The following is a 10,334-nucleotide window of genomic DNA, read 5'->3' on the forward strand; positions in this document are numbered from 1 at the left end:
CAGCAACGGCAGGTGGAGCGTCTTGAAGGGAGTCAAAAACGTCCATCGGGGCGTCACGTCTGGCAGCATGACGAGCTTCTTGAGCGTCCAGCCGGGCGTCACGTCTGGCAGCATGACGAACGTCAGGAGCCTGACGAGCGTCATCAACAAACTGGAGAACATGACGTCTAGAACGAGAAGGGAGGGGAGGACGTCCTGGGGTGACGTCAAGACGATCCTCCCCAACACCCTCTGGGGACGAGAGTCTAGGGTTCCTTCCACGACGAGCAGGCGAAGCAGACGAAGGTGACGAACGAGGAGCAGGAGAAGGAGACCGCCTAGATCTCTTCACTGGAAGTCTAACATCCTTCCGACGAGGACGGGACCTGGACTCTCTCTGCAATGAACGAGGAGAGTTGCTGCTGCATGGAGGCAATAAGGGTCCTCGTTGGTGACGCCTCTCTCTCTGGAGAATCACGGAACCTAGAGGCAGAAGGACGAGGGGGCGTCCTAATCCTCTTCTCTTGAGGAGGGAGAGCTCTTGGGCGCTCAAAAACGTCTTCTTGGGATGACGTCCGGTACTTCTTTGCGGGGGAACGATCCACAAACTCTGGCGAGGAGCACAGAGTAGGAGAGAGAGGGCGTGAAGCGTCCTCCTCCCTAAAGCTTCTCTTAAGAGGGCGAGAGTCTATCTGACGGTTCCAACCCCTGCGTGGGAGGGACGTGTCAGAAGACGAGAAGCAGTCCTTCAGGACCCGAACACGAGATCGAGCCTGGGCAGCCTGGGAAACGTCTTCAGGACCTGCCGAAGGGACGCCAGACCGGTGGGGGTTCCCGTCACCCTCCTTCGGCTTTCGACATGCTCTCTCCCTGAGTCCTGGGAGTCCAGCAGAGGTCCAGGCCTAGAGGCATGATGGGGCGGTCTGACGCCCCCTCCACTGCACTGGGGCACTAGTCACTTCACAACACTTATCTTGGAGAGCTGACACCTTAGATTCTAATGCACGAATCGATTCCATCATAGCGGAAAGCATATTAGTCTCCACTGGCACGATCTCAGGGGCAGGAGACAAAACCACAGGGTTAGGATCTAAAGGTACAGGGAGTTAGGGCCGACATCAACACTTCCGCAAAGAGAAGCACTCCTGGAGGAAGACCTCCTCAGTCGATCACGCTCCAACTTCCTCACATATTTATCATACGCTCTCCATTCATTTTCAGACAAAGAAGCACATTCATCACACCTATCATTCAACATGCATATATGCTTCCTACAGTTAGAACAAATAGTGTGAGGGTCAACCGCAGCTTTCGGCAACCTCACACCTACATTCAGACATCACACACGCACGGTAACTAGCAGAGCTAGACCCAGACATAATGATAATCTAAATCAAAACCCAAAGAAAAGTCAAAAAAGCGTATGCCGATCTACCGATCCAAAGTCAAAATACCAAAAGACAATGAGATACTCAGTAATTTAGAAAAAAGCAAATCCTATGACGGAGGTGCAGACAACAGTTGTTGACAACACCGGCGACAGAGAAAATCTGAATGGAAAATGGAATGGTTCCTGATACCCGCCTCCCAGCGGCGGGAATGGGTACTAACCACCTGACCGGCCACTGCGTGTGCCGCGAAATTTGAAATTCTGTCGGACCTTCGGAGAATACAGCTATATATATATCTGACAGGTAAGTTTCATGAACAAATCTCTATTTACACATGGAGTATGTTCATAAATACATTGTACGAATGGAAATTCTGTAAATAAATTATAATTTCCCTATAAGAATCACTGATAATACAGTGGGGGGGTTAGGTTTGAGACAGTGAGAAATACTACACTTTTTTGGGGGGTTCTGATTAGAAATATTATGTGAACATCATGAGTATCACAGAACATTGAAAACAAGTTTTCACTGTGTATCAGTGTTGGCTAACTTTTACTCTCTTTGCTCTCCATACAATTTGTGCTGCTGGCTCGAGCAAAGACCCCAAACTTCCCATTATGCACAAAACAATCGTATAATATGGGGGTTAAGTTCAGAGGCAATAGTATCTCTACTTTTTACTGAATGCTGGTAAGGAATGCATAGTACAGTACAACACACACAGACACACACACACAAATTTTACTAATGCTTACCTACAAATATGTCATTATCTCCTCTAATCATAGCCCATGTTAAAGTGAAAGCATGTACAGTATTTAGAACCCATGAAAATTGAAAATAATCTGTCAGTTTACACAAAACTCAGTCCTACAAAACCTAACACTTTATCCCTGTTTGCTGTAGATGACGCAATACAAACCAGAAAATAAGCACAGTACCATACAGGAGAAAATCAACAAAAATATAGCCAAAATTATTATACTGTACAGCTAATTTATAATGTATGAATGCAGATACAGCAGGAAAATTTTAACAAGAATGTAAACATTCACATAACAGGAATGTAAACATTCACATGCCACTTGGTGAGAAACAGGTGTTTATAGACAGCCCATCCAGGTTAACCTCGCATTATTCTTTTGTTTATTCTGAATGAGAAACAGATGTTTATAGACAGTCCGTCCAGGTTAGCCAAGCATTATTCTTTTGTTCATTCTGAATGCCAATAGCACCTACCTGCACAAAGATGTAAGTTTACTTCAAAAGTTATAACATTCACCCCAAATAATGAAACTGAAACTTCTTCTGCACTGGTGTGAGAGTGACCTCTGCAAAATAAATTTTTTTTTAAATACCTGTAGCATACTGTAGTTTACATTTTTTCTACATGTACAAACCAGAGTATTAAATCTATGAGTATCCTTCAGCAACAGATGGTTCAGCTGTTGAAGCTTTGTAACAAGGTTGTTAATGCTTTCTTTAAGATATGACAAGTTAATATGTCATTTCAAAGTCCAACAATTGAGACAGTCATGATAAATTATTTGAAAATAAAAAAAAAACATGTTTTGACATAAGAAAAACCTATTTTTGATAGTTGATGTTGAGTCCTCAAGGAGTTACCCTTCCGTGGTCTTCCAGAGCTCCACTGCAACCAGACTAATATCAAAGAATTCTTTTTAAGCTGGTCTTGTAGCCGGGTATCATGTTGTAATGATAAACACTATGGCATGTGATGGGCATATAATGTACTCAAAGATAAGAGGGCATTTTCCCTTTTCTTCAGCAAAGCTGACCCAATTTTCCAAAGGATTCCTCCAAATGCAGTCTGGTCCTCGACCCATCAACACTGAACAAGCACATTGTTTGCCAAAAGTTTCGGATAACTACCATTGCCCAAGTACAGTATGTTCAATCATTCCAAAAGGGACTTGGACAGTTTCTGTTGATCTGAAAGATGCATACTGGCACATCCCTTATCACCGTTCTCTTAAAGCCCTTCCTAAGGTTCTGGATAGGGAAAGATACGTACAGGTTCAAAGTCATGTCTTTTGGGCTAAACATTGCCCCAAGAATTTTTACAAAACTAGCAACGGTAGTTGTTTGTGAACTCAGACAAGAAGGAATACAACTAATAGCCTACCTAGACGACTGGTTAATCTGGGGACCCTCAAGAAAAGAGTGCTTGAAAAACCTAAGAGCAGTGGTCAACAAACTCCAGTCAAAAGGTTTTCTAATAAATTGAAAAAATCCTGTCTTACGCCCAGCAGACGCTTTCAGTGTCTGGGACTTTGTTGGGATACTCTCCACAGCCTGTTCTCTCTCTCCATCAATACTCAAAACAGAATAAGGAAAAGTCTCAAAACGTTCCTTGCACAGCCCAGGGTTTCCAGACGGCAATTACAATGTAGGATGGGCCTGCTGCAGCTCACAACAGTACAGTAATAGATCCAACACTCAGATTGCAACTATAAAATGTGAACAAATTCTGGCAATCGCACACAAGAAAAAAGATGTAAGACCGACCTCATCAAAAGAATAAAAAAGTTGGGGAAATACTTAGCCTTGGACCCAGAAGGAATCTGGCAAAACAGGTCACCCTGACTCCTCCATCTGTATGAGTGACAATACACACCGATGCCCTGCTGACAGGTTGGGGAGGACATTGGGAGAATTATCAGGTGGCAGGGAGGTGGTCAGCTACTCTGAGGAATTGTCATATCAATTTTCTGGAGTTGATGGCTGTCTTTTCGTCCCTCAAAAAACTCAGACCTCCAGAAGAGAGACACATCTTGTTGATTCTAGATAACATGATGCTCACCTCCTCTCAATATGATAATGCTAGCCATCCCTCAGATTGCGCAAGCATGGAATGGGCACTTGTCTGCAATTCACCTCAAGGGGTCTCCAGTGTAATGGCAGACTCTCTATCAAGGAAAACAACAGTCTCAAAAGAGTGGATATTGAACAACCACTCTTTTCAAACAATAGCCAACACGCTTCCACAACCGAAAGTGGACTTGTTCACCACATATGAGAATCACAAACTCCCAGTATATTTGTCTCCAAACTTGGACAGTCAAGCAACAGCAAGAGATGCCTTCCCACAAGACTGGAGCAAATGGAGGATAATATACCTTTTTCCTCCACTGTCCCAGATTTCAAAGGTTTTGAGCAAGCTTCTAACCTTCAAAGGAACAGCTTACTTAATAACCCCAAAGTTGCCAAACAGGCATTGGTTCCTGTTACTGTACTTCAACAACAAGCAAAGAGATCAATTCCACTACCATCTGCTGCTCTATCCCAGACAGTAGGAGGGGAAGTCGTCTACGCATCCTCCTTTCTGAGCCGAGATTTTCATGTGTGGATTTTTTAAGTATTATCTACCGTGAAAATTACTCACCCAACATTGCTAGGTACCTAGTGCAAAAATTACGGACAGCATCTATCCAACAATACCAGTCCATATGGAAGATATGGTTAGATTACATCCATACTGAGAGCCCAGTTGAGATTTCTATGGAAATAATTTTAAATTTTCTTATACGTATACCTTTTTGAAGATAAACCTTATACGTATACCTTTTTGAAGATACACGCCTTGCTGTTACAACAATCATGGCATACAAGGCAGTATTAACGGAACCCATGCTTTATGGATTTGGGATTGACTCTAGTATAGAAATTGTCAATTCCCTTCTGCAGTCCTTTGCACTACAAAGAGCTGCTGCCGAAAGGCTTCCAGTTACTGTACTTTGTCCCTGAACAAGGTGTTTAGATTTCTATCAACACCTCACTTCAGCAGACCCAATACAAGCACAACTCACACATTGCAAAGGCGATCTCTTGAGTAACAGGAGCTCGTATTAGTGAACTGGGCTCTCTTAGACGGGGGAAATACATCAAGCAAACAGCTGACCATCAATTATTATTGTCCCCTGGTGCATCATTCCTGGCCAAGAATGAGAATCCTTTAAGAGGGAAATCTATTCTGATTAGAAAACTCAATTTAGCATACAAAAAATTATGCTCGGTTCAAGCACTTAAGGCGTACCTAGATGTCATGGCAAACATCCTAGAGGGTACAATTTTTGTACACCCTAGCACAAATAAACCACTCTCTCTACATGGGCTGAGAATAATTTTAGTGCCCCTCGTTAAAGGCAAACCCATACTCCTTTCCTAGGTCACATTATATTAGGAAAGTAAGTACATCGTTGGCCTTCTTCAGAAATGTCTCTTTTGAAGAAGTCTCTGAATGTACAGAGTGGTCATCAGAGACAGTATTCTTGAAACATTACTGCTATGGGCTCGGACAAATTTGACTACTCTGTGTATCAGTAGGTGGTATGGTTAGTCTTAATGCCATAGGCGCCACAGCGGAAAACCAGGGGTCTTCCAGACAGGTGTTTATGCTGACCATCGTTGGGGATGGTGTGACAATACTGCAACCATTCCCAGCATGCTTAGGTAAGTCACTAAGCAATAGGCTGAGGGTGTCCCTTTCCCTGATACTTGTCATCCTGAATATTTTCTAGCAAAATTTGCATTCTGCTCTAAGGATATCATAAAAATTCTTGATAATCTTGATGGCTGGGGTGGAGAAGATCCTGATGATTTCTTCCCTTTGTTTTTTAAAAAGGTTTCTAGTGTGTTGTCTCCCAAGATTAGTAGAATCTACAGATTTTTAAGTCGACGCAGTATCTGTGTGGATGAGCACAAGCTTAGTAATACATACAGTGCCTATCCTAAAAAGTAGCATACCTGCAGTCTGCAGTAACTACAAGCTGATTTCTATGCTCCCTGTGCTCTCCCAAGTTGCAGAAAAATGTTATTTTCGTAGGATTTTGCTATAAAAAAAACCCCGCTTGGTACTTGGGTACTTAGTGATGCTTCTTATGGTTATGAATAAGCATGACTCCTTGTTCCTTGGAACCTTATGTTTATTGCAAAAATTTTTTATCATGCTTTGAAAATTTCTTTTTCTCCTCCAAGTAGCAAATTAGCACTTTTAAGGATACCTGAGCCTCTTATTTCACACAGTCATAGGAAATCAGTCAGAAACAGGGGTTTTAGGGCAAGGTAAGATAAAAAAAAAATATACAGGGGTGTATTCTAATACGCCCCACGATACTTATACAAATTCTGATTTTGATTGGGATACGGCTAATTGAACGTTTCCAAAGTGTCACCACAAACTAAGTCCAAAGTGTCACCACAAACTAAGTGAGTACAAACCTGGTAACCCAGGTCATGCAATGTGGGAGGCCAGGGAGAACATAAGTCCCCCAAGCCACGTAAGGACTTGGCATCCTAGGCCAAATTAAGTTAGGTATGGTTGGGTTAGGTCACAATCCTAATACAGTATTTACTTTAATTTACAATGCCCTAGATTAGGTTAGGTGGACAGTCAAGGGGGGAAAAGTCCACAATCTGGTAAGGACCTAGCATCCTAAGTTAGCTGCTGGATTAGATTGCAAGGCTATTAGTACCACCCTAGGGAGGTGAAATTACTCTAGCCAGGTAAGGACCTGGCATCCTAGGTTAGGTTGGATCAAAACTATTATTCATCTTAATTTATAGAGCCATAGGTCAGGTTATGTGAGAGGTCCAGGGTGAAGAAGCCTGGCCCCAACCCAATATTCTATGTTAAGTTAGGTCAGAATACATCCCTAAGTTAGGTTAGGTTACTCTGATTTCCCACTAAGTCACCCATAATTGTAGGATATAAGGGGGTACAGTACCTCAACAACCACTCATTTGCTACCAAAGTGAATCTCAAAAACTCAGAAGGAAAATCACAGAATCAACCCCTGAATGCAATAAAGCCTAGCCTAAGGGGTAAAGTAAAAACTCACCCCAACACATATGCGATCGAGTTGCTTTATAAACTATTAATAATTTCTGCATCACAACAATATGAAAGAACACTAGAAAATGCTTTGTGCTTATGTGAGGAACATGCAAAACTATGTTTAATTACCGTTTGTCACTGCAAGACCACGCAAAACAATAGCCTAACCTACCCAATCAAGTTACCTTCAAGATAGACTACAAGTAATAAATTTCTGCATCACAGACGATTCCTGAGATGCACTTTTAATTTGAGGTTAGGCTATAGTGTCGTCATGAAGCAAAATAATGTATTCCACAACAGGAAATAATTTCCCCTTCAGTTTATGAGTATTTAAAAACCTATCACATTATCAATCTTTGGCAATTCTCCTTTGCCTATTATTTACTGGCCTAGGCCTATGGGTTTCACATAATTAAGATTAATACAACTAAAGTTAACCAATTACCCTAACGGTAATTCTAAGCCGGCTGTCCGCGGTGAGCTAGACTATGGCAATTGACGTTTTCCTATGTTATTTTACTTGCTTTACAAGAATTTAAAGTAATATTTTGTCGGCGGCTGTAACTAAACTGTCATTGAACTTTGAAGACTCGCGACTTGAATTGCCTAACGCATAAGGGTAGGTCTAAGCTGGCATTCCAGTGGCAAGCCCCACCCTCCATAGCTAATACGGCAAAAATTGTAACCAGTAAGCACCCTAAAAATACCAGCATAACGTACCCTAGGGGTGTTTACTGGTTACAACTTTGCCGTATTAGCCATGGAGGCGGAGGGGGGTGGGGCTTGCCGTGGAATGCTGGCTTAGACCTACCCTGCGTTAGGTAATTCAAGTCGTGCAGTCTTCAAAGGTCAATTGCAATTTAGTTACAACCGGCCGACAAAATATTACTTTAAATTCTTATAAAGCAAGTAAACTAATTGCCACAGTCTAGCTCACCGCGGACAGCCGGCTTAGAATTACCGCTCTAACCTCAAAAAAAATGTTCCTGAAACAATGCTTCGCTAGAAATTCATTTCACAAGGAATGAATGTCTGGTGTAGCCGGAAATTATTCCCCCGACTGAAATTCCTCCCGGGGAAAATTTGCCTAGGATTGATTTCCCCCTGGGAATAACAGCCCAGGCTGTTTTTCCCTGGGGGGGGGGAATTTTGGACCTAGGATATTTTTCCCCCCATCTAGGCCATTTCTCTCCCTGCACGTATCCATCTTTGCGGCGTGTTTAGTACAAGCCCGTTGGGGATTTCTGTATAAACATAAACAAAAGACTGTAAATAACAAAGACAACGACCCCCAAGAGGTAGTTTAGTCGTGATGATGTGATGATTATTATCCTGTGTGGCAGGTTTCCTACACGTCGCCGCCATAGCCATACTCTTATAACAGTAGTGGGGTTGGGGGAATCTTGGCCCAGAAGGAGGAATATTATCCTGGGACTAAATTTCTGCAGGGGGAAATATATCCTGGGCCATATTTCTCCCGGGGGGAATTTCAGGTATCGGGTATTATTTTATAAAGTTGCCAATACATGCTATGACATTGTACCGTACATTTTTGAAAAGAGCTCTTCATTCTCATTATTTTGAACCCCATAAACACTATGTGCTAATGATAAATAAAAAATTTATAAAAATACGACTTATGAGGTAAGAATACCAGCCTAGGCACCCCCACCAACCAAGGCTAATGTGGCAAAATTGTAACCAGTAAACACCCCTCGGTTATGTTAGGTTGGTATTTTTTGGTTCTTTTAGTGCCCTGTCATTTCCTAGTCATTTTTGCATGAAAAATCCAAAATGGTTTTTCAAGCAAAAATGGCTGGCTGGAGTCTTATGGGCAACTTATAAAATTTTACAAAATTTCAGACAGGGGGAAATACATCCTGTTACAGAGGCTTTGTCAACAAAAATTAGGCCTAGCATGAAACACAGGCGCTGCCATCAACTAAAATATGGTGTTGTGCTTATTCCCTAACATCAGGAACGTAAAATACTTACAGACGTATTACAGCAGACCTTGTGATGTAAACCTCTATTCCAAGGATGGCGTAAAGCCCGATTCATGCTGCGAAAATCTTTTAATCGTTAGTGAACACTTGAACTTGTAGACACGATAACCAACAACACCTGACCTACGGACAGGATGAAATTGGTGAATTTCAGAATCATATTCATAGGTGTCACCAGTGGTGTTCTTTTTCCGTTTCAAAAATTCCGCCGGTAATTCCTGAGGTTAACAAGGATGGCATTGAAGACTAAATAGTACATTTGGAGTAATGATAAAGTCAAGGTTTTTAGTATTTTTTTATTCATTTTTTTAGACTAATCTTAGAAGTTTAGTGCGAATCAGAATCCTTAATTGTGTTGGTTTCTTTGTTGTTCAGTAATTTGATCGTATTCAGAGGAAATAATAGATAAGTAATAGTATAATTATGGCTTCAGTTTCATCATCGTCAGAAGAATTTTACATTCGCACATGTTCTTGGGAATCATTTCACAGCAGGATAAATTATCTTGTCATTTATTGCATGACTAACATTGGTTCTATTTTAAAAATGTGGATGCATGACAATGTAAATAATTTTTCATACATACTGTAGTTTATATTGGTTTATTAACACACAATATGGTACGAAATTTTGTTTAAAGAAATTTGTTCTACATTGCATGTAGAATGTAGGCCTACTATGAGCAATTTGATGACCTGTGGTACTAGCAGTTGCGGCTGGTCTATAAATAATATATATATATATATATATATATATATATATATATATATATATATATATATATATATATATATATATGTGTGTGTGTGTGTGTGTGTGTGTGTGTGTGTGTGTGCGTGTGTGTGTGTATGTGTGTATGCATATATATATATGTATATATATATATTATATATATATATATATATATATATATATATATATATATCTTATGTATAAAAGTGAATGTTTATACATGTGTATGTTTATACTTGTAGCTTTGTGCACTATAGAAATCCGAACCACTTGACCAATCTAGACAAAATTTGGCAAGTGGCCATCATTTAACCTAACCTTTCCCCCCTTCCCTTTGTAATTTATGTGATAACAGCTTGACCG

General features: G+C 41.1%; 1 protein-coding gene and 1 long non-coding RNA gene across 3 annotated transcripts in view; one reads left to right on the forward strand and one right to left on the reverse strand.

The window, feature by feature from the left end:
• Positions 1–9,377, reverse strand: part of LOC136848047 (uncharacterized) — a 96,635-nt gene extending 87,258 nt beyond the window's left edge. For both annotated transcript variants that reach the window (XR_010855917.1, XR_010855916.1), the window contains exons 1-2: positions 9,229–9,377; positions 2,613–2,704 (exon numbers count right to left, since the gene is read on the reverse strand). This is a non-coding gene — a long non-coding RNA (uncharacterized lncRNA). The remainder of the gene's footprint in view (positions 1–2,612; positions 2,705–9,228) is intronic.
• A 25-nt stretch (positions 9,378–9,402) lies between these two features.
• LOC136848046 (dnaJ homolog dnj-5) overlaps positions 9,403–10,334 on the forward strand; it is a 76,435-nt gene continuing 75,503 nt past the window's right edge. Inside the window, exon 1 of the mRNA XM_067120133.1 lies at positions 9,403–9,520. The gene's annotated coding sequence lies outside the window, so the exon portion shown is untranslated. The remainder of the gene's footprint in view (positions 9,521–10,334) is intronic.

Source organism: Macrobrachium rosenbergii, chromosome 18 (genome assembly GCF_040412425.1).
Source record: "Macrobrachium rosenbergii isolate ZJJX-2024 chromosome 18, ASM4041242v1, whole genome shotgun sequence".
Classification (NCBI taxonomy): Eukaryota; Metazoa; Arthropoda; class Malacostraca; order Decapoda; family Palaemonidae; genus Macrobrachium; species Macrobrachium rosenbergii.